Below are 22705 nucleotides of genomic sequence, written 5' to 3'. Positions count from 1 at the left end.
TGGGGCGCAGGCAGATCTGGCTGCTCCTGTGGTGCGGTGCGGCCCGGGGAGAGACAGATGAGCACCGACGCCGAAGTCCTGGACGAGCGCACGGTGCCGTAGGAACGACTGGAGCGGTCTCTGTCATGATGGCTCCTGCCCCGAGACTTCGACCTGGATGAAGTCGAGAGGTAGATGCCCGAGGAGCTGTCTCTGGATTCCCTACGGCGCCTGTGGCCATGGCGCCTTCATGCCGGGGACTCTCGGGATGGACTCGGAGCACGGCCTCTGTGACTGCGGGCGCTAGAATAGGAGCGCCGGTGCTGACGGCATCGGGACCTGTTCCTCTCAGACTGACTCAAGGAGGAACGGCGTCGCCTCTTGTCAGCTCCTCTATGGCTCTGGAGACCGGAGGAGTGGGACTCGCTCGCAGGAGAGCCGGCACGCAGAATTGATGTACGATGCGGGCCTCTGCTCGGCACCTCGACCCTGGAAGGTACCTTGACCTCCGATACCTCTGGGGAGGGCTGATGGGCACCCAAAGGCGGCTTTCCACGGGACCGGGAGCCCGACTGAGGTGGCACTCCCGGCACTAGAAGGGCTAGGATATCAACGCGTGGCCTGAGCTGCCTCTGGCATCGAAGGCATGCGCACTTCACATGAGGCTCGACTGGACTACTCCGCTCAGCGCGAGTCGGAGGTCTCTGTCCCGACGGGGATTGTGGGCTGCCCAACTTGGGTCTGGCCTCACCCCTCTCCTTCTCTCGGCGCCGCTGAGTCTTCCCTTGCTTCTTACTGGGAGAGCGGTGCCGAGTCAACGACGGTGCCTCACTGCGCACCGAAGACGTGCCGGTGCCGGTGCCAGTGCCGACTCCATTAGCAAAGCATGGGGTCGGATCTCACGCTCCCGCTTCGTCCGAGGCTTGAAGGACCGGCAAATCTTACAACGCTCGCTAATGTAAGCCTCGCCCAGACAGCGAAGACACTGACAGTGTGGATTGCTTCTGGGCATACAGTTGCGACAAGAGTCACACGACTTGAAGCCTGGGCCACGGGACATGCCCCGAGCCAGGCACTAACGAAGAAAAGTTCAGCAAAGAAGTTCAGTGAAGAAGATACCACTAAAGCTATAAACACTGCAGCCAAGGCTGGAGCAAGTTCCGACTACCTTCACTGGCGGCAAGAAGGAACTGAGGGTGGGGGGAGCACACAGCCCCCTTTTTAGCCCGATATATCCGTGCCACTCCAGGGGTCGCAGCGGTGCTCCCCCACTACGGATACTGCTAAGGGAAAAACTTCCGACACCGGTGCACGTGGCGAGCACGCACACCTATAGTGGAATACACATGAGCAATCACTCGAAGAACCACCACTTTTTCTTCTTCAAGTGCTTGCCCATGTCCATTCCATGTTAGGTGACTCATGAGCAGTACCCCAAGGAGGTGGGCTCAAAGTTCATGGGCATACAGACTGCAACACTACCCTTTTAAAGCAGCGTTGGCTTGGGCCCTTTGGATGATGGTGTACTGGGACATGAAAGTATGCACCAGTGACCAGGTCACGGCTCTACAGATGTCCTGGATTGGGACCTGCGCTAGGAACTCAGCTGACGAAGCTTGGGCTCATGTGGAATAAGTGGTTAAAATGGCCGGAGGGGGGATGTTCACCTGGTCGTAGCAAGCTTGAATACAGACTGTTATCCAGGACAATATCCTTTGAGATGATACAGGTAGCCCTCTCATCCTTTCCGTTATTGTTACGAAAAGTTGCGTGGATTTGCAGAAGGGTTTAGTCCTCACAATATATAGGGTGAGGGTCCGTCTAACGAATGAAGCCGTCATTCCTTAAAGTTCTTGTGAGGTTTCCAGAAGAAAACTGGTAGGAAAATGACCTGGTTATTATGGGATTGTGACGCCACCTTTGGCAGGAAGGCTGGATGGGGACGCAGTTGCAGGGCCGGCCTTAGTGAAAATGGCACCCTGGGTGAACTTGCATTTTGGTGCCCCCCCATTGCCCCGGCCCCCCTGGGCTCCCACCCTCCCTTCACCCCTAACCCCTGCACTGTGCCCCTTCGCCCCTAATCCTTGCACTTCCCTCCTGTGTCTCTTACTCCTGCACCCCCTTCACTCCTACCCCTGCACCTCCCTCCTGTGCCCTCTTCACCCCAATCCGTACTTCCCTCCTGTGGCCTGATCGCTGCACCCTCTTCACCTCCCCCATCCTGCACCAACCCCTGCACTGTGCCCTTTTCACCCCAACCCCTGACCCCTCCTGCACCCAACCCCTGCCCCTCCCTCCTACACCCCTATCCCCTGCACTGTGCCCTCTTCACCACAACCCCTGCCCCCCTCCTGTGTCCGTAACCTCTGCATCCCCCTCCTGCACCCACGTGGGAAAACTGCCCTGGATGCAGTGATGGAGCAGCTGGCATTGCTGCTCGCTCCCCCACTGGACTGCTGCTTCTCTGCCCCGCACACCGCTAGGGAGCTGTGAGGGGGGGAGCAAGGAGCGAGGTCAGGGCTCCCTGCATCCAGGTCACTTTTGCTGCCTGGGCTGCATAAGAGGAGGGCAGAGAGCAGCAACTGCTGATGCTTGCCTCACAGCCCAGTTCAAGTTGGGAAAGTGACCTGGACGCAGGAAGCCCTGGTGTGTGTTGGGGGGGGGGGTCTGTGTGACAGTGTGTGCGTGCGCTTGAGTGAGTGTATGAGCACACTGTCTCTTTAAGAAAGCACTCAGGATCAGGTGCCTGAAAGCTTTTTCAGGCACAAGCAGCTGCTGCTGGACCCAGAGAGGCAGCAGCACATACAGATTCCCCCTCTCCTGTCACCCCAGCTCAGTGGAGACTGGGTACATGGGTGGGGGGGGAGGGGGACATCCCGACATCACCCCCGTACCCACACAGCAGACAGGATGCTCCCTGTCCAGAGTGGCCAGGGGCTTCGGGGAGGAAGGGTGGTGGTGCTGGGGAAGGAGGAAACAGGAGCAGCAGCGGCTGCACACGGCAGTGGAGCAGGGAGGAGGAGGGGCACCCCTGCTCCGGAGAATTCCCTGGGCTTGGCTCTTCATCCAACTGCCCCCCTGCAGTTTGGGTCCCTCCCCCCTCTTCCAGATGCTACTGCTCCACCTGTGTGCCTCTGCCAGCCCAGCTGGCTCTCGGCAGGTCAGGTAGGAATCAGGCAAACCCTATGCACGACGCCCCCTTTGGCGGGCTGCAGCCCATACTGCTCACCCGCAGGGCTGGCCCTGCGCAAATGAACCTTGTCCTTGAAGAATACCGTGTGGGGTGGTTCTGACATAAGGGCCTTGATTTCAAACACCCTTCTGGCCGAGGTGAGCGCCACCAGGAAGGTGAGGTTCCAGGAGAGAAGTAGCAGGGAGCATAATGCTAACAGCTCGAAGGGGACCCCGTGAGCTTCGAAAGAACCAGGCTCAAGTCCCATGGGGCAATAGGCTTGTGAACCTGAGGACAGAGTCTTTCCAACCCCTTAAAAAACCTGACTATTATATTGTGGCTTGGGTCGAGTCGAGCACTCTATTCTCTGAACTAGAACAAGAGTTGATTTCTGCTCATTTATCAGCAGGCCCAGCACTCTGAAGGTGGTTCGAACCATGCTGATGCTGTTCTGTACTTCAGCCTGCAACCGACCTTTGATCAGCCAGTCGTCGAGGTACGGGTAGATTTGTATGCCTCACCGCCTGAGGAAGGCGCCATATACTCGCTGTATGCCTCGCCGCCTGCTACGACTGCCATATACTTTGTGAAAACCCGTAAGACCACTGCTAGGCCAAGGGGGACGGCAGTGAATTGGTTGTGATGCTAACCCACCATAAGCCTGAGAAAAAATGTAAAAATATGCATTGTTTAAGTTGAGGGCGGCGTACTAGTCTCCTGGATCCAGGAATGGAATGATGGAGGCAGGGAGACCATGCAGAACCACAGTTTCTTGAGATATCTGTTGAGGCAACACAGGTCCAAGGTGGGTCGAAGGCCTCCTTTGAGATTAGGAAATACCTAGGAGTAGAACCCTTACCCTCCCAACGGTCAGATGTTATGCACGACCATGCCAGGCTGAAGAGCAACAGACGGTCCAAAAATAAGGGATGGGGGGAACCCGACTAAAACGATGACTGGTACAGCACCCTTGGGCACACCTTCAAAAGGCCTGCTTGGGCCCGCCGGAGTATCTCTGAGACCCCGACTGGGAAGCTCAGGTGGACAGGAGTGGCTGATGCTGTTTTTAACCCCGTTCTTTCCTTTTGTAGGGCTCCTGTCTTGGAGGTGCTGAGAACCAAAGAGACTGTTGGGGCCTGAAGTGCTTCCTGGATGCTGATGGAGTGTAAAGGCCCAAAGACTGTAGAATGGCCCTGGAGTCCTTCAGGCCATGAAGTCTCGAGTTAGTCTGGTCTGAGAAAAGAGAAGCCTTCAAAGGGGAGATCCTGGATGGTCTGTTGACCCTCATGTGGGAGGCTGGAGGACAGTAGTCAAGAGCAACACCTCATGGCAACTGCTGAGGCCATTGTTCTGGCTGCTGAGTCGGCAACATCCAGAGCCACCTGGAGAGAGGTCCTGGCCACATTCTTACCTTCCTCCAAGAAGGCAGCGAACTCCTGCCTCGAATCTTGGGGCAAGGAGCCTTTGAATTTAGACAGGGAGTCCCACAAATTAAAATCATATCTCCCCAGCAAAATCTGCTGGTTGGAGATACGTAGTTGAAGGCTACCCATTGAATATACCTTTTGTCCAGTCTCTTAGTGATCTTTTGTTCTGGGGTAGCGCTTGTCTGGCCTTGTCTGTCCCTTTTGTTCGCTGAAGATACCACCAGGAACCCCAGGGGAGGGTGCGAATACAGGTATTCAAACCTGCTTGCTGGCACATAATACTTCGCTGCCCTCTTTGAGGTAGGGAGCAGAGACGAAGGAGTTTGCCACAGGGCCTTAACAGGTGCCATCATTGCCTCATTGATGGGCAGGGCTATTTTGCATGGAGCTGCTGCAGCCAGGATATCCATATGGCTGTGCAATGTCTCTGAGTTCCTCAATTTCCAGGCCCAGGTTTGCTGCAACCCTCTTCAGAAGGTCCTGCTGGGCACTAAAATTTTCCTGCGGAAGCAGGCTACTGGGACCTGTGATAGCCTCATGGGGGGGGGGGGGGGGGGAAGAGGAGGAGGCTTGCACTGGAGGATGGGCTCCTTCCTCTTCCACAATTACATCCACTGGAGCCAACTCCTGGATGTCGGTACTGGGGTCGGGGTCCGATGCTGAGCGGGAAGGAGCGGTGGCCCATCTCTCAGAGACCACGGAATAGGAGCAGTGGAAGGAAGGACCCAATACCAGGGGAAAACCCCAAGGGTTCCAATAAGGCCACTGCATCAGCCAGTGACCTGCTGCCCAGGAGCCAGCTGGGGGACCTGTACCAAACCTGTGGTACATAAACTGGGTATCAGTGGTGGGCCTTCAGTGGCACATTCCGAAGAGGAGTCTTCTCTCAGCAACCACAGTGGGGCGATACCCGTTTCCACATCCATACAGTGCCAGGGTTCTGGGGACCAGTGATGTATCGGAGATCAGGTGAGGTTTGCCCCAAGAGGGTGCAGGGGGACCCGGTGCCAAGAAGGCGCATGATGTTCCCTGCTTCCAGATGCCAGAGCTGGTGGGTGCCCCATTAGTGTTGGCAGGCCCGGTAGAGAGAGAAGGTCCCTAGCTGCCTGGTAAGTCTCTGGGGTCGATTGTACTGTCAGATTGCTGGAACCGCAGTGGCTTCCCAGAGTCAGTGGAGGATCCTGCACCAGACTCAATAATCTGGGAGGAGTCGACGGTGCCGGCATGGGTCCAAGAGCAGACGAGTGGCCCGGCACGAGTCTCACTATACTGCCTTCTCCCCGCTTGTCTGCTTTTGGCACCAGTGAGCGCCCTCTCTCAGTGCACTGCTGCTGCTTCTACTTCTTCCTTGACACTAAAGATGGTGAATGGTACCGAGGGAGCGCTTGGTACTGACAGCGAAGTACTTGGTGCCGAATTGGAGTGGCTCAGCTCTGAGACTGGTCTGAAGGTGGCTCTCATAAGGATAGCCTTCAGCCTGATTTCCGTGTCTTTCTTTGTGTGGGGCCTGAAGTCCTGACAGATCTGACACTTGTCCCTCATGTGAGTTTCACCCAGGCACTTTAAGCAGCTGGAGTGCAGGTCACTCATGAGCATAGGCTTGCCACAGGAGGCACAAGGCTTGAAGCCTGGGGACCGTGGCATGCCTGGCCCCTGGGGTGCAGAAGTCCCTCTATGATAGGAACTATCTATATACACTAACTATATACACTAAAATAACTACAAACGTAGAAGAAGCACAAAAACCACTAGGAAGAAGCCTTGCTGAAGCAAGAAGGGTTGTTCCAGCAACCATCATGGGTGGCAAGAAGGAACTGAGACGGTGTGTGGCTGGTGGCGCCCCTTATATTGGTGCATAAGAGCGCAGCGCTAGAGGGTGCTAGAGCTGGCCCAACAGATACCACTCCAGAGAAAAATCTCTGGCAATGGTACACACGGCATGCATGCGCACCTAACATGGAATGGACCTTAGCAAGCACTTGAAGAACATTTTCTGTCTCTAATTACAGATTCTATGACTAAGACAACTGGGTGTAGCAAGACAGATATACTCACCTTTGTAGCAATACAACACACATGTAAGGCCACAGGAGGAGTGGTTTAACTCCAAGAGGTGTGCATATTTATCATGTTCCCACAACTTGTGCTGTGAAACTACACTAAATAGAGCGACTGTAATTGTTTATTAAATAAACATATTAAGCAAATCAATTAGAGGTACAAAAAATAATGCTTATGAATCAAGAGTCTTAAAAATACAGTACTCTCTTGCCTTGGGTGAATGCTACGAATTTCAACCCATTCATTTTTACAAATGTCATTGACTGCTGCTCTGATTTAGGCCCAGCAGCATGGGATCTGCATCTTGTCAGCTTTGGTCGTAGGTGACCAAAAAAGTTTGCTCAATTTATTTACTCCTTTGTGGTTCTGGCAGTGGTTGCACCTCAAGGGAATGATAGCAACATTTCAAAGTTAACAAAGAATTTTAGGTGGACTGTTTATACGAAAATGTAAATTTTAACAGTTCACTAAATAACCCTTGTGTGCCCTGCAAGCTCTTGGATACTACTGCTGTGGTAAAAGCAAGAGGGTAGTCACCATGACCTGCTTTTAGAGATCAAGTATTACCTGTTTCAATTTATTTTTTGTTGAGTCCATGTCAAACTGACCATGTATTTCCAACTACTGAACTTAAAATGAGCTTCCAGTCATAATTGTACCAGCTACCGCTGGCCAAAGTGGACAGTGCATAACTTTTAAAATGCAATAGTTTTAGAAGGACTGTAAGTGACCTAGTTGTAAGATTGGCATGCCCTGTTCTCCACAACGGACAAGCAGTCAAGTTACCTAAGGTAGCATCTGGAAATAGGAAACACTATCTCAATGAACAACAGTCCTTTCACTGAGGGTCTGTGTGTTGATGACATTGGATCCTACTTCTGCAAAACCCCAGCCAAAGCAGGAGTGTTGATCTGGTGAAAAATATTCTATTTCAGAAACCTTATGGAGCTCTAACTATTAATGGAAAATAAAGTACAACATTACTACTCTTACCTATATGCCAGCACTTAACTGGAAGCGCCTCTGTTAACACTTGGCTCCAGGATTCCTATCAGAATAGTTTGTGTTAACATTTTCTGTATCAGCTAAGCTGTTGGGATGTTGGCTGCCAATGCTTCCCATGCTGAATGGGCTAATAGATCAAGAAACAGTACAAGGTCCTTGTAGTTACTGTGCTGACGAGCAAGGTGCTTGTGCCTCATTCTTTAGTAAGAGTCCATTCCCCACAAGAAAAAATAATCCTCCGAATGGCATATCACAAGCAGCTACTGTGGAGAAGATTGTGATGTCACAGGTAAGAGTTAGAATGAGTAGAAGCAGCAGCAGCCAAGCTCTGAAGAAACCTGTTTTTATGCAAGTGTCTCCTGGCAATACATGATTGAAGCAAACCGCAGGATTCTCTTTTCTGAGTTTTCCATGACATCTTGCCAGCTCTTTTCCATAAATAGGGAGGTACAGTTTGGTCAGAAGGACAGCATCTCACTCTCACAGCCAAAAAGCAGGAACTCAGGAATGTCCCAAACATAGTTTAAATGGTCTTTCTGCACCAACTCTTTCATACTTATAGCAGGTCAGGGGATTTATAAACATGGTAGTCCATGGAGCTGCACAGCTCAGCAACCATTTCTCCACCCTCCCATTACAAAGACAGTTATTAGGCAAAGACAAGTTTTGGTTTTACTGTGGTGTGAATCTGAAATGCAACTGCCAAGATCTGTTTCACTATGAATAATGGAGAATACAGACATCTCAAAGGACCTGAGGGCTCTGTGAAGTGAGACAGAAGGATATTTCTCATCGTAAGACTTTACCTCTGATAACAGCACTGCTTGTGCCGTCAGATAATCACAGCCAACCACCAGCTACAAAGCAGTAACTATGAGGCAGTCAGTGCCTTTGAAGCCCCATGGAAGCTAGCTGCACTGGAGGCCCCTCCTGGTCCTGGAGCAGTTGCCTTTGCAATTTTCTATGAGTCACAATAGAATTACCTAGTACTAAAAGGATGGGAACAAATGCAGGTATTACAGCCTGATTTTGCTTTTCACACAGAAATCCACTTAAGTAAATGGAGTTACACCAGGGTAAGAATGATGTGAAAGCAGAAAGAGGCCCCACATAGAAAAGAATTGCATGCAACTGCCCTATGCAATTGGAACACAAAGTAGCAGTGAAGACAAGAACTGAGCAAATAATGGATTCTTCAGTTTGAAGACTTAACCCAAAAAATCCAGTCTGATTTGAACCAATATCATTTTTTTTTCAAAATCTGTCAAATCAAAAAACTAAAAAAAACTTTCAATCGACTAAAATGTTCTGGGTTGATTCTAAACAAACTTAAGTTTTTTGTTTTGATTCAGCTATTTGAGTGTTTTTCATCCTTTCTTGTGTTTCTTTTTAAACAGAATTGCCCAAATTTGAATTCAAAATGCTGCTCCAAAATGAAAAGTCAAAATGAAACATTTCAAAATTATAAAGTCAAAACATTTTGACTTCCCCATAGCCAAATCTATTTGTCCAATTCTACCCAAATTCACAAAGTTTAAGAGAACTGAAAAATACATTTTTTAATAAAAAAATCTATTAGTCAAAAAAATTCACCCAGCCTTACTGAGGATCTGTACAGAGGTCATGTGCAGAAAACTTTATGGTGGCATTCTCAGACTCTCTGTGCCATCTCCCCACCGCAGGTTTAACAAACCTAGGTGTACAGAGGATCCCCTACCTTGTGATAAGATCCCAGTTCAGTACTACTGGGATTTAGAGAACAGGTACGTTATCAACCCAGATGCCCAATCACAATGTGGCTTTGAACGATAAATGGCCCCAACTAGACAAACAAACCACAGTGAGCATTAACCTTAAAAGCATACTGACAGTTGTGGCTTTAAGACACAACATCCTCTATCCCATGTGGAACATGCAGACGGGAACGAAGATCAGAACTTTTTTACAACACAACACACAGATGCAACTTAAGATTGGTCTGTGGGAAGCATCACTGAAGACACTTATCCTTGTGACCTCTCCTCCACGAGTGCAAGGCATGTCTGCTTTCTGTTAAAACACCATGAGGGGCAATGCAGGAACGAGTCCCTTTGTGTGATTCAAAGCCTGATAAATCACAAAGTGATTGCTGCTGGAGAAGGGGAAGGTAATTCTCTAAATAAACCAGGCTCAAAGGCAGCATGTCAATAAGCACAGACAGTAGTAAAAAGATTGCGCAGCTACGGATCAAAAGATAAACCTGGGTTTCTCTCAGCATAGGCTAACTGCAAATGTGCATTTTTCCTCCGTGAGAGATCAATGACAAATGGCATTTTAAATATTTCACCCATTTTTAAAACGCACATCCTTATCTCAATTAAGTAACATTATGATCAGCAGAAATGTAACCAGACCCAGCACAGTAAAATCCAATTCTTACTCTTTGAGAGAGAGCCATTCATGGTGCTGCCATTTCTCATGTCCATTTTAACATTTCCCATTCTTCATTTTGCTGCTAGTTAGTGGACATCTTATTGAAATTACCTGTGCTGTGGAAGGTGGAGACCAGGTACATATTTGTAAATATAGTAAGCCTTTTGTGACTAACAACTTTAACTAAATTTAATGCAGTTCTAGCCCATCCAGTATATTCAGGAGATTTTTTGTTTTCTGAGCGGAATTAGTACATCAAGTTTAGGGAACAACAAATCCAATAATACTGAAAAGTGCTACTTACACATTACAGAAGGTCAACTAATTTAGTGCACGATGTTCCTCTAATTCTTTGACTTGCCTGCAGGCAGCCCACCTATGCTCTGCCATATTGAACCCAATGCTCTGCATGTCCATACAATTTAATATTGTAATGACTGAGGAAAATCAAAGCATGGAATGAAACAGGAAAAACATAGCTGAAAGATCTGGATGCCAGATGAAGGGACCCTAACCATACTGGATCCAGCTGGAGAACTGACCATAAAGACAACTGATTTCAACACCACACTTTCCTTTGTTGAATTTTACATAACATACATAATTGATGAACATGGAAAGGGAAGCATCAACTCATATACCACAACAGTGTGTTTATGTCTTGTGCTACACCAGGCATCAGAAAGAATGTCAAGACAGATTCTAATTTTTGTAAAGAAAAAGGTACTTTCTCTCTCTCTCTCGTAAGTCTACGCTGATGAGTAGGTCCCAACCTCGCTAGGAGGTTTCCTCAGAGCCCTGACGCTGGTGCACAGTGAGACAGAAAAAAGAGGGTAAAGGAAATACTGTAGAATACTTGAAAAGGAGAAGTCACGCACATTGCAAAAAGGTTGGAAACTGCACATAAAGTTCTTTTCCTTAGGCTTAGCTGTCAGGATAAAGGCTGACTTCAACCTCTGTTAGTGCAGAGAACGTGGCACCCAGAGTAAATAATAAAGCCAAGTCTCAGGTAGAAAAGACTCAACACCATACAAACAAGAGGTTTCAAATAGACTGTTGGCAGAACTGATGCAGAAAGAATTTTCTCTGTACAAATAACATTCAGCATCAAGTCCTCTATAGGGAAAAAACCCAACTTGTGCAAGCATTTTACTTTAGCTCTTGTGCAAGTGTAATCCCATCAGCTCTGCAACACTTGCTGGCTCCACATTAGTTATGCTGATTTATTAAGTCTCCTTTCTCTGTGATAGCTGAGGACGTAGGTTGTCCTCAATAAAACCACCGCTTGACATCTTCTCCTCTTGCATAACTTATCACCAAAAGGGTCAGACTCCATGGGGAAGTGCCTGGGTGAAGAGGTGGGTCTTGGAAAATACCCTAAAGGAGGCAAAACTCAGTGTGGCCTGAAGGAGACAATCTCTAACAAAAGATTACTCAACCACCTTGGGCCCTCCATCAAGGATGTTCTATCCCAAACTCCGTAATCATAACTGGGACTAACAGCAGAAGTGTCCTAGCTGAAAACAGCTGCCCTTCTTTGTCATGCAGTGAGAGAAGTTCCTGAGATAGACAGATCCCAGTACAATTATGGCTTTGTAAATGACATCAGGATCTTGAATTGGATTCAGAGTGCAATAAGCAACGAAAGTAGAGTGCAAAGCAGTAGCGTGATATGCTCAACACTTTCTTGCTTAGCAAGGTGGCCCACTGTGTGTTGCACCAGCCTTAATTTCTGGGTGGCCTTCATGATCAACCCCATGTATAGCTTTGTGTAACAGGTCTAACCAGGAGGCAACAAAAGCCTGGATCCCCATGGCTATGGTCCTCATCCAATAAAAAATGGGTCCAATCTTCTGGCCAGCATTAGAGGGTAAAAGATGATTTTGACCACTGCTGTCTGGTATTCCAAGAGCAGACATGAATCTAGCAGAACCCAAGGCTGCACACCATCGACAACTGGGAGATGGAGTGGGCTGATATTCTTGGCTGAAAGTGGTCACAGTTTCTCGAAGTTTTCCCTTTGCCAACCTCCATCACCTCTATTTTGGCCATATGGAGCTAGCTTCTTTTCATTCATATCCTTGTTATGTACAGAGGCATATCATCAACAAATAGGAAATGCAGAACTGGGTGTTGTCATTATACCGTTGGCATTGTAGCCTATACAGAATCTTAGTATCTCCCTTGACAGCCTCACAAACTTGCTGAATAAGAGGTGACAGGATGTTTCTCTGTAGCGCTATCGAAGAATGGCTGCTGCAATGAGTCCAAATCTGACTTAGTACAGTATATAGATCTGCAAGTGAGAACAAGGAAACCTCTATTCTATGTTCACTTGAGGACTTCCCCTTTCCCCACACCAGCCAGTTCCCAGAGGGGAAGAGACTTACAAACAATTTATATTCCTATAAAAGGAATATTTAGATTGTAAACTCTTTGGGGGCAGGGTCTTTGCATTCATGTGTGTCTATATAGTGAATGCCATACTGTTCGCACTTTACAAACAGTGAATAAAAAGGCTTGTATGTATTTGCACTATACCTATTCTGACAGTCCATGCCTTTGCCTCAACTCTGAGAAGTTGTTTCTTTGTGGGAGATCTCAGGTCTGATCCTGGAAGACACTAAACACTCCATTTTCCATTGACTTCAATGGAAGTTGAGGACACAACACCCTCCAAGATCAGGCCCCAGTTAGGTATACATCACAAGATTCCCTAATTGGGATAGAGCCTTTCTCCTCCACAAACTCTGGAGAATTCGCTTTTCCTGTCGCAGAGTCACACTTCCTCTAATAATGGCATCAGCAAAAACTTCCTGGATAAAATGCTCTACATTCTGACCGTTTTACAGCATCCATCTCACTAACAGCCATTTACTATTTCCATTGTGTCCATCTTATCATCCTTCTCCCAGCAGCATTTGCGTGGAGCTGGCCATTAGAGCAGGAGGCCAGACAGGCTCTCTTATGCCGTAGGCAAAAAAGTCAGTGGTTGAGCACTTTCCTTACCCTGGTGGGCAAAGGAAGAAAGCTCCAGATGTTACCCTCTGACACTAGAAGCAGCAAAAATGAAAAAGTAAAGAAAATCTCTCCAGCTGAATCTTGTAAAATATTCTTCATGCAGTGGCAACTGCTAAATCACCCACTGTTCCTGTCCAGTTTCATCTCAGAAGGCTAGCAGAGCAAGATGTTACCTTTCTGTCTTATCAAACACACGATAGGACAAACCAATTCCTACACATAATTGCCTAATAGAATATCATTCTTATCTCCAACTGGAGGATTTCCAATGTCTTTTATTAGAATACTTACGCATTATACCTGAAAATCATGCTTTCCAAGAGGAGGCAGAGCCAGAGAGCCAGCGAAGAATTCATCAGAAGAAATTGTTTCTTGCTGAGGAACCTGGAAATCCAAAATCAGCAGCTGCCACTAAAGTTAAATGACTAAGTTAAATTAAACTCTCCACTAGATGTCAATAATAGCAGAGCTTATATTAGCAGAATGTAAAGACCACTTAATTTAGATGGGTAAGCTCTTTGGGAAAACATTATGACTTCTTGTATGTTTGCGCGAACGACCTCCAATATTATTGTATGTACTTGGTTTGGCAAAATGGAATTAAAATATTTGTTTAAAACATAGTTTAAAATATTATGTTTAGGATCCCAAGTCACTATCACAATGTATAGATTTAAAAGCAAAATATTTGAAAGTCGTTTCCTGCTTTAACTACCTGTTAAGACTTACACTCAAGAGTTCTGCACTTCACATTCCACAAGTGATGACATCATTAACACCCTGAAGCAGGGTAAGAAATGCAGCTTTGTGTCCCATTTGTACGTTAACGTCAACTCTTGGGGGAAGAAACAGAATACTATCTCCAGGTCTAGGCTGAAAAGAGCTTCTCAGTTCATCATTTACATTTTTTTTTCTTTGCAATGTTCTGTTAATGACCATGGCTCTTAAACAGTTTTTAGTTTTTTAAAAAACACTCTCAGATCACCTTTAACATCTGATTTCATGGATTGTTTTTTATATAAATGTGGCCCAACTGCACACTAACCTGTAGGTGAAACTGGTTGGGTCTAACACAACTGCCAGAATAGGAATGGTTTGGAGTTTCCTAAGAAAAAATATGCAGCCAGTCAGTGCAATTGATGCCTCACTAACTGAAGATGCCTGTAAATCAGAGCCAAACCAGACAAATTCCAGCTTAGGTAATTATGGTCAGCCTAACTGGCTTCCTGTTTTTTCATTTGGATAAGTAGTTCTTCACTTCTCCTCCTAAAACTCTGTCAAGGAGCGCTGCTGTTGTATTTCCACTCCAGAGACTGGTATTTCAATGGTGGGTGAACTGATAGGGTGACAATATTGCATTCTACAGGTATTACCTCTACAACAAATATAACTAGATATTATGTAGTGGTTAGATGTGGAAAAACACCCCAAGGTGATCTTAAAATATTGTTCAAGTTGGACAGACATCTGTTCACACACTCCCTTATCCAGGTCACTCCAAGGGTATTATGAAACAGTCTTTGCCCTCCTTTTACACAAATGTAGAGAAGCAATATGGATAAACAGTTTGAATGGTTTTCTATAAGCAACACCCTACAGAAAGGTCTGCTCCAAAAAAGATGTTCTTCCAGCATTTCAGGTTTCCACAAATCAGAAGAATATATGAAATGATGAAAACTTATCTTTGTGTAACTTCTTTCCAGTCAGCTTCTAGCTTATCCTTATGCAATTCTCAATCAGAATGATTTAAAGGTCCAATAAGCCCTTTTGCCTGGAAAGCTAGTACCCATGAGGCAAATATGGGTCATTTCAATACACTTGGTTGCTCTTCCATTTTTAGTTGAGCATACAGTACTGACTTTTTTGTTTGGAAATAGTACATATGCTTACCTGGTCTGTGTAGGTTTCAGCATAACCACAAACTGGAGAACATATTCCTTTTCCAAACAATGCAAGTCAGCTATAAAGTGATGATCTACCTCAGTGAAATGTGACTGCACTAGATGTAGCACCAACCACTCAAACTGGAAAAAACATCTTAGACTGAATTTTGGTCCCAGGAATATTGAAGAAAAGGAGAATGTGAAACACCTGTGTATCTATTTGGTGGAACAGCACTGCCACTTCTCATAATGTATCCACTCTGTATATAGAGTATTTCAGCCTCAGGCTATAGGTCCAGGACATTTCACCAGATTTAGAAGCTCTGAAGGGTGCATCTTGATCAGAAATCTTCAGAATTCATCAGTGTGTTCAACAAAAGCCTCAAATGCTCCAATTCAGCATCTGTAAGAACTGGCAAATGGGAAAAAAACCCAGTTACTTACCTTTTGTAACTATTGTTCTTTGAGATGTGTTGCTCATGTCCATTCCATTACCCGCCCTCCTACCCCTCTGTCGGAGTTACTGACAAGAAGGAACTGAGAGGGCGTAGGGTCAGTGGTGCCTAACATACCGATGCATGAGCATGGCAGTCAAGACAGTGCCGCAGCCAACCCTAAGGATACCGCTAAGGCAGAAATCTCCGACAACTGTGCACATGGGCACGCACACACCTAGAATGGAATGGACATGAGCAACACATCTCGAAGAACAATAGTTACAAAAGATAAGTAACAGTTTTTTCTTCTTTGAGTGCTTGCTCATGTCAATTCCACTCTAGGTGACTCAAGCAGTATCCTTGGAGGTGGCCTTGGAGTTCAGTCTGGAGGCTTGTAGTACTGCCCTACTGAAGCTGGCATCGTCCTGGGCCTCCTGGGTCAGCGCGTAGTGGAACATGAACATACGGACGGATGACCAGGTGGCTGCCCTGCAGATGTCATGAATAGGCACTTAGGCCAGAAAGGCTGCCGAAGAGGCCTGCGCCCTGGTCACGTGGGCAGTCACAATCGCTGGGGCTGAAACCTTCCCCTGATCACACAGTAGTGAATGCAAGCAGTGATCCACGAAGAAATTCTTTGCGCAGACACTAGGCAGCCTTTCATTCTGTCGGCCACTGCGACAAACAATTGCCTCGACTTGCGGAATGGCTTGGTCCTCTCAAAGTAGAAGGCTAATGCCCTCCTGACGTCTAGGGAATGTAGCCTAACTCCTCCTCCGACTTATGCAGCTTTGGGAAAAACACAGGTAAGAAAATGCCCTGGCTCGTATGAAATTGGGAGACCACTTTGGGCAGGAAGGCTGGGTGTGGTCTTAGTTTGACCTTGTCCTTGTAGAAGACCATATAGGGTGGTTCTGAGGTGAGCACCCTAATCTCTGAGACCCGGCGGGCAGATGTCACTGCTATCAGGAATGCCATCTTCCAGGACAGGCGGAGGAGAGAGCAGAAAGCCACAGGTTTGAAGTGGGGACCCGTGAGCTGCGACAGCATCAGATTTAGGTCCCACAGGGGGATAGGGTCCCTGATGTGCGGGTAGAGGTGCTCGAGGCCCTTGAAGAACCTGACCGTCATGTCCTGGGTGAAAACCGACCAAACCACGAGAGGCGGATGGAAGGCCAAGATGGCTGCCAAGTGGACCCGGATAGATGAAAGGAACAGGCTTTGGAGTTTGAGATGCAGAAGGTAGTCCAGGTTCAACTGCATCGAGGCTCACTTGGGCCGAACGCCTTTATCCTAGGTCCAGCAGGCGAACCGCTTCCATTTGGCTAGGTAGGTCACTCTGGTGGAGCGTTTTCTACTGCCCAACAGGACCTGTTGGACATCAGCCAAGCACTGCTGCTCCTGCTCATTTAACCATGCAGCAGCGAAGCCATCAGGTGCAGTGCCTGAAGGTTGGGATGCAGAATACTGGCGTGGTTCTGGGATAGCAGGTCCAGCCAGAGTGGAGGCTGTAACAGAGCAGCCACCGTACCAGGGCTGGTACAGCCAAGCTGGCACTATGAAGATCTCCCTGTCCCGCCTGATCTTCATGAGGACCCTGGAGAGTAATGGCACCAGAGGGAAGGCGTACATCAGAGGCCCGACCACTGGAGCAGAAAGGCGTCTGACAGGGAGCAGAAAATGTGGCATTTCTTGTTCTCCCTGGACACGAACAGGTCCACCTGGGGAGTTCCCCGCTTGTGGAAGATGAAGCTGAGCACGTCTGGATGGAGGGACCACTTGTGGCGTGACAAGAAGGACCTACTGAGGCGATCTTCCCAGGCGTTCTTGGCCCCAGGGAGGGGAGCGGCTACGAGATGGATATCATGCTGCAGACAGAAGTCCAAGAGCCGGAGGGCTTCCTGGCAGAGGACAGATGACCAGGCTCCACCCTGCCTGTTGATATAGAAGACTGTCACCATATTGTCCGTCAGGACCTGCACCACCGTACCCTGCAATTGAGGCAGGAAGGCTTGGCAGGCCAGGCGAACCACTCTGAGCTCCTTGATGTGGATATGCAGAGAGTGATCGCGACTGGACCAACGATATTGCGTGCTGAGTGCATCCAGATGGGCTCCCCACCCTAGGACCGAGGCATCTGAGATGAGAGTCGCCGACGGGGATGAAGCCACAAAGGGGACCCTTCCAGCACTAATGCAGGATCCTGCCACCACATGAGCAATGACAGAACGCTGTCAGGAATCCTGACCACCCAGTCCATAATGTGCTGGATGGGGGCATAGACTGACGCCAGCCATGCCTGCAGGGGCCTGAGGCGGAGCTGTGTGTGCCGGACCATGTAAGTGCATGCTGCCATGTGACCCAACAATTTCCAGCACGTGTGGGTGGTGGTGAGAGGGTGGGCTCGCACACACAAGATGAGGTCCACTATGGCTTGGAACTGAGTCTCGGGGAGGAAGGACCTGGCCAAAGTGGAGTTGAGGACCGCCCTGATAAATTCTATGCGTTGCACTGGGGTGAAGGTTGACTTTTTCTTGTTTATTACCAGCCCCAGGTAGCAACAGGTGGCACAGGCCAGATCGAAATGCCTCTGCACCTGATCTCGGGACTGGCCCTTTATGAACCAGCTGTCGAGGGATGGGTAAATTCAGACTCCTCAACGTCGCAGGTAAGCGGCCACTGGCGCGATACACTTTGTGAACACTCTCGGGTCCAACAAGAGACCAAAGGACATCACCATGAACTAGAAGTGGCACTGGCCCAAAATGAGAGGAAGTGCAGGTGTCCCAGGAAAATGGAAATATGAAAGTATGCATCCTTTAAATCGAGGGCGGCATACCAGTCTCCCGGATCCAGGGAGGGGATGATGGAGGGTATAGCTCAATGAAATCATGTCGAACACCCAACGGTCCAAGGTGATACAGGACCAGGCTGACTGGAAAGGGTGGAGGCAGCTGAGGAAAGAGAGGGATGGATCCAGCATATTGACTGGGGCATCGTCTTAGGGCACACCCTTAAAATGACTTTCTGGCCTCCCTGGTTTCTGGGAGGGTCAGATTGTGCAGCCGAGTGGGAAGATGAAGGATATTTCCGTTTAGGCCCCTTGTCCTTGTCTTTCCTCCTGTAGGAATCTGATCTGGGAGTTCCCTGGGACCTAGAGTGCAGAGGAGGAGGAGATGGAGGGAAGAACAGCTTTCTGGCTTGCTGAGGGGTGTGAAGGTCCAAGGAGCGGAGGGTGGCTCGAGAGTCTTTAATGCCGTGTAGCCTCACGTCTGTGAGCTCAGAGAAGAGCCCCGTCTCCTCAAACAGGAGATCCTGGATAGTGGCCTGCATCTTGAGACAACCCAGAGGACTGCAACCATGAGCTGCGTCTCATGGCCACCGCAGATGTGACCACCCTGGCCACCGAGTCAATAGCGTCCCAGGCCATCTGAAGGACTCCCCGGCCACTGCCATGCCTTCGTCCACCAGCGCAGTGAACTCCTGGGCATGATCCTGTGGGAGGCTCTCCTTGAACTTATAATTTCAACCTGTGGGACTCGTTGAATATCTGCCCAACAGTGCCTGGTGATTCGACACCTTAAACTGAAGACTGGCTGTTGAATAAACCTTTCTGCCAAATAAATCAAGTCTTTTGGCATCCTTATTTTTGGGGGTGTCACTAACGTGGTCCTGTCTGTCCCTTTCGTTAACCGCAGACACAACCAGGGATGCCACTGGGGAGAGCATGTACAGGTATTCAAAACCTTTTGCAGGGACATAATATTTCTTTTCTGCTTTCTTGGAAGTCGGCGGAATAGAAGAGGGGATTTGCCACAGTGACTTGGCAATCTTGAGGACCCCTGGGTGAACAGGCAACGCCAGCCAGACAGGGGTGGTAGCCGAAATAACGTTGAAGAGGTCGTTGGCCTCCTCCATGACCTCTTCTATTGGTAAGTTCAGGTTCTCAGCCACCCTTCTAAGGAGGGCTTGGTGCTCCTTAATGTCGTCCAGGGACTGCTTGTATGTGACGGCCTGGCCACCACCTCGTCCAGGGATGACTACTATGATTGCACCGCCTGTGGAGGAGCTCGTTCCCCTTCTTTGTCCGGGGAGAGACCCTTACGCACCAGGTCCAGTGTGCTGCCCCCGCAATGGATTTGGCACCGTGCTCTGACTGCAGTGCCGTGGCCGGTTTATACGAGGCTGCCAGGGAGGCCTGGTGGGAGTAGGGGATCGGCATTCACAGCACACCCCACGGATTCCAGTATAGCTACTGGGAGGGCCACTGCCCTTGCTGTGATGTAACCGTGGCGGGTGCCGCACTGGTCTCCCACATCAGTGGTGAATCCCCCCTTCTATGTGAAGGACTGAACTCTTGGTCCAACTTGGACCACTGTCCTTCTGGCGACCACGGTGGAGCCAACGAGGCCTGAGTCTGCTCGCTGACTCTGGTCAGCAACCGTCGAGGCGAGGGCGACTAATGATGACTGCTGGAGAAACGGGACTGGGGGGACTGGGACCGGTGCTGTGATGGTGAACGCACCCTCCGGGGCAGGGACCGACGTCCGGGAGACCGCCTGAGGGAGGGTTACCGAGGCCTAGAGGACCTGCAGCCAGAAGCTCACTGGTACCGGCGATACGGAGACAGACTCCTCGACTCCGGAATCCCATGCCCAGTAGGTGGGGAACGTGTCGAGGACCTGGGTTTTCTAGCTGGAGAGCCAGGATACGGTGACGGGATCCGAGGTCACGGAGATGGGGATCTGCGCCTATGGTCTAGCGACCAGGGGTGCGCCACCATCCTCTGAGGCTGCACCATGAATGGCTTGCCCTTAGGTGCCGGGTCTTAGCCGAGTCTGCCACCTGGTGTGGTGCCTGCGGTGCTGGTAGGCTCATTTGGTCTTTGGCCACCAGGGCCGCCTCGGGCACTGATAGCCCTGGAAGAGGCCAGGGACCTGTCGCTTCCCGGTGTTGGGGGCAGATCCCTGTGTAGCCCCGAAGTGGGTCCAAGGCCTGACACAGGTCCTTTGCCCGAAGTCCCCTTCTCCGGTGCCAAGGGCTCCTCTTCTTTTGCCACTTCTTCGGCACCGGCGAAGGGGAATGGTGCTGGGCGGAGCCCGGTGCCGGCGGTGCGCTCCGCACCCAAGCAGAAATACTTGGCGTAGGGTCCACAGTGGAGGGCTCCGATGCACTTCTGCGTTCGAAGTCAGAAGTTTTTACAAATCCGATACTTGTCTTTTCTGTGGGATTCCCCCAGGCACTTCAGGCAAGTATCATGGGTATCACTGTTAGGCATTGGCCTGCTGCATGTCGAGTGGGGCATGCCCCGCTCTGGGACAAAGTCCCAACCGGGACTCTAAGTACACTAATCTAACTATACTAAAGGCTAACTAATTACTTACAAACTACTTTACAACTATGTACAGATAAGAGAACGAAAGGCTATAAAGAACCGCTAATGCTCTTGCGATCTGCAAGATGAGGCGCTTCAACCAACTGTCATGGGCAGTAAGGAGCAACTGAGAAGGCGTAGGGTCAGTGGCGCCAAATATACCAATGGATGAGCGCGGCACTCAAGGGGGTGCCACAGCTGACCCCATGGATACCGCTAAGGCAGAAATCTCCAACAACTGTGCACATGGGCGTGCACACGCCTAGAATGAAATCGACACAAGCAAGCACTCGAAGAACAGAAAATTATTCTTACTCTAGTCTCCTGACAAAATTAGCAAGGAGAGCTAAAAAACTAGAACTGCATAGTGGTGTCCTGAATGGAATTCATAAAGAATTCTGCTCTTCAAACTTCCCAGTTCTAGCAAGCTCTACTTTTTTCTCTATTTCTGGTGGGAAAGCTTTAGCAACAGGTGGGTTTTGTGCAATGATCCAAACATGGTCAAAATTTGGCTTAATCTAATCTCCACTAATAGCTCAACTCCACAGATGAGCTCCCTCAACTGAGTACACCTTATCTCTGGCCCTCACACTTGTCCTGGATTTTGTCAGTTGCACTGTCCCAGGCTATTGTAAATTGTCTTGAATGATGATGAAAGGAGATATGCAGTGATACTGTACCCGTGTTGGTCCCAGATGGCTCTCAAATTGAGGACCAATCAAGTCTTGAATTAACATCAGAGGAAAACTGGGGAGCCAATGGAGGAAGGAGAGCATAAGAATGATGTATTCTTGGGTGTCTGACTTGCTGAGGATGTGGGCCATCACATTTTGCACAAGATGACCCTTCCGTGTGTTGCTTCCACTTTGAATCCCAGGTATAGTGAATGACATAATCCTCACTGGAGCTTGCAAATCTTAGTTTAGACCCCCCCATGACACCTTCATATGCTGGGCTGCCTTGCCAGGAACTTGACAGCTGTCAATTTTGAGCAGAAAGTAGAATCAGTTCCTATCCCAAGTCAACAGTAGCTTTTCCAAGCTTTGGGGTTCTCCCAGAAGCATGACTGCTTCTGTAGTTCCTTGGACAGTAACATTATTATTAAAATGGTGTCTTCTGTTAACTGGGAATTGCTCTTTAAGGAGATAAAATGCTGTTGCCACCAGGGCAGCTGCATTAAAAGAATTATTTTTTGTATTTCTGCCAGAAACTACAAACTCATATTAGTGGCAATGAGTTGTTCAAAGGGCTGGATTATTTCATTCCTTATTGAAGATTTGGAATGAGTGTTCCAGTGGTGTCGAAGTCCAAAAACAGTGTTCAAGCAGTGAATAGCAAGTATAGGCCTGCACTCCTACTAGCAGAGATTTCATCTGGTTAGGGTTACAGGCTTGGTGAGTACATGGATGGGAATAATACAAGGAAAACCCCGATGTCAGAGGAAGTGATATTGGTGATTCCAGCTTAACAGAGCATCAATGCCATAGCATGATGCTATGGGCTGCTGTACTCCAGAAGTATCATCTTTAAAAAGGGACATATGAAGATCTGATCTGCCCTAGTTCTTAAATATCTATTAGCAATTTTTGCCAGAAAACAAATTAATAAGTACATTTTGCAGTTTCAGTTGAATAAGCCTGTCTTGAACTTGTTTTCTTTGCCTGTCTTGAACTTGTATATAGCGAAGATCTTCACTGCGAAGAGCCACCCTGCAAAAGGCTGCATTTCAATTATACGTTTAGACTTCAAGCATCATACGGCAGAAACGGCATCTTTGTCTGGATTCTGTACAGCACTGAGCACTTTCAGTGCACAACACTTATCAAAATGGGAACAAGGAACGATCTGTTACTTCTCCACTCAAATTTGCTGCCCATCCTATTAATACGCCCACAAACTGGAGTTAGAAAGAACTAAACTGAGCTTCTTGAATA

This window comes from Terrapene carolina, unplaced genomic scaffold (genome assembly GCF_002925995.2).
Source record: "Terrapene carolina triunguis isolate 2854851 unplaced genomic scaffold, T_m_triunguis-2.0 Scaffold96, whole genome shotgun sequence".
NCBI lineage: Eukaryota > Metazoa > Chordata > Testudines > Emydidae > Terrapene > Terrapene triunguis.
This window is presented reverse-complemented; position numbering follows the sequence as displayed.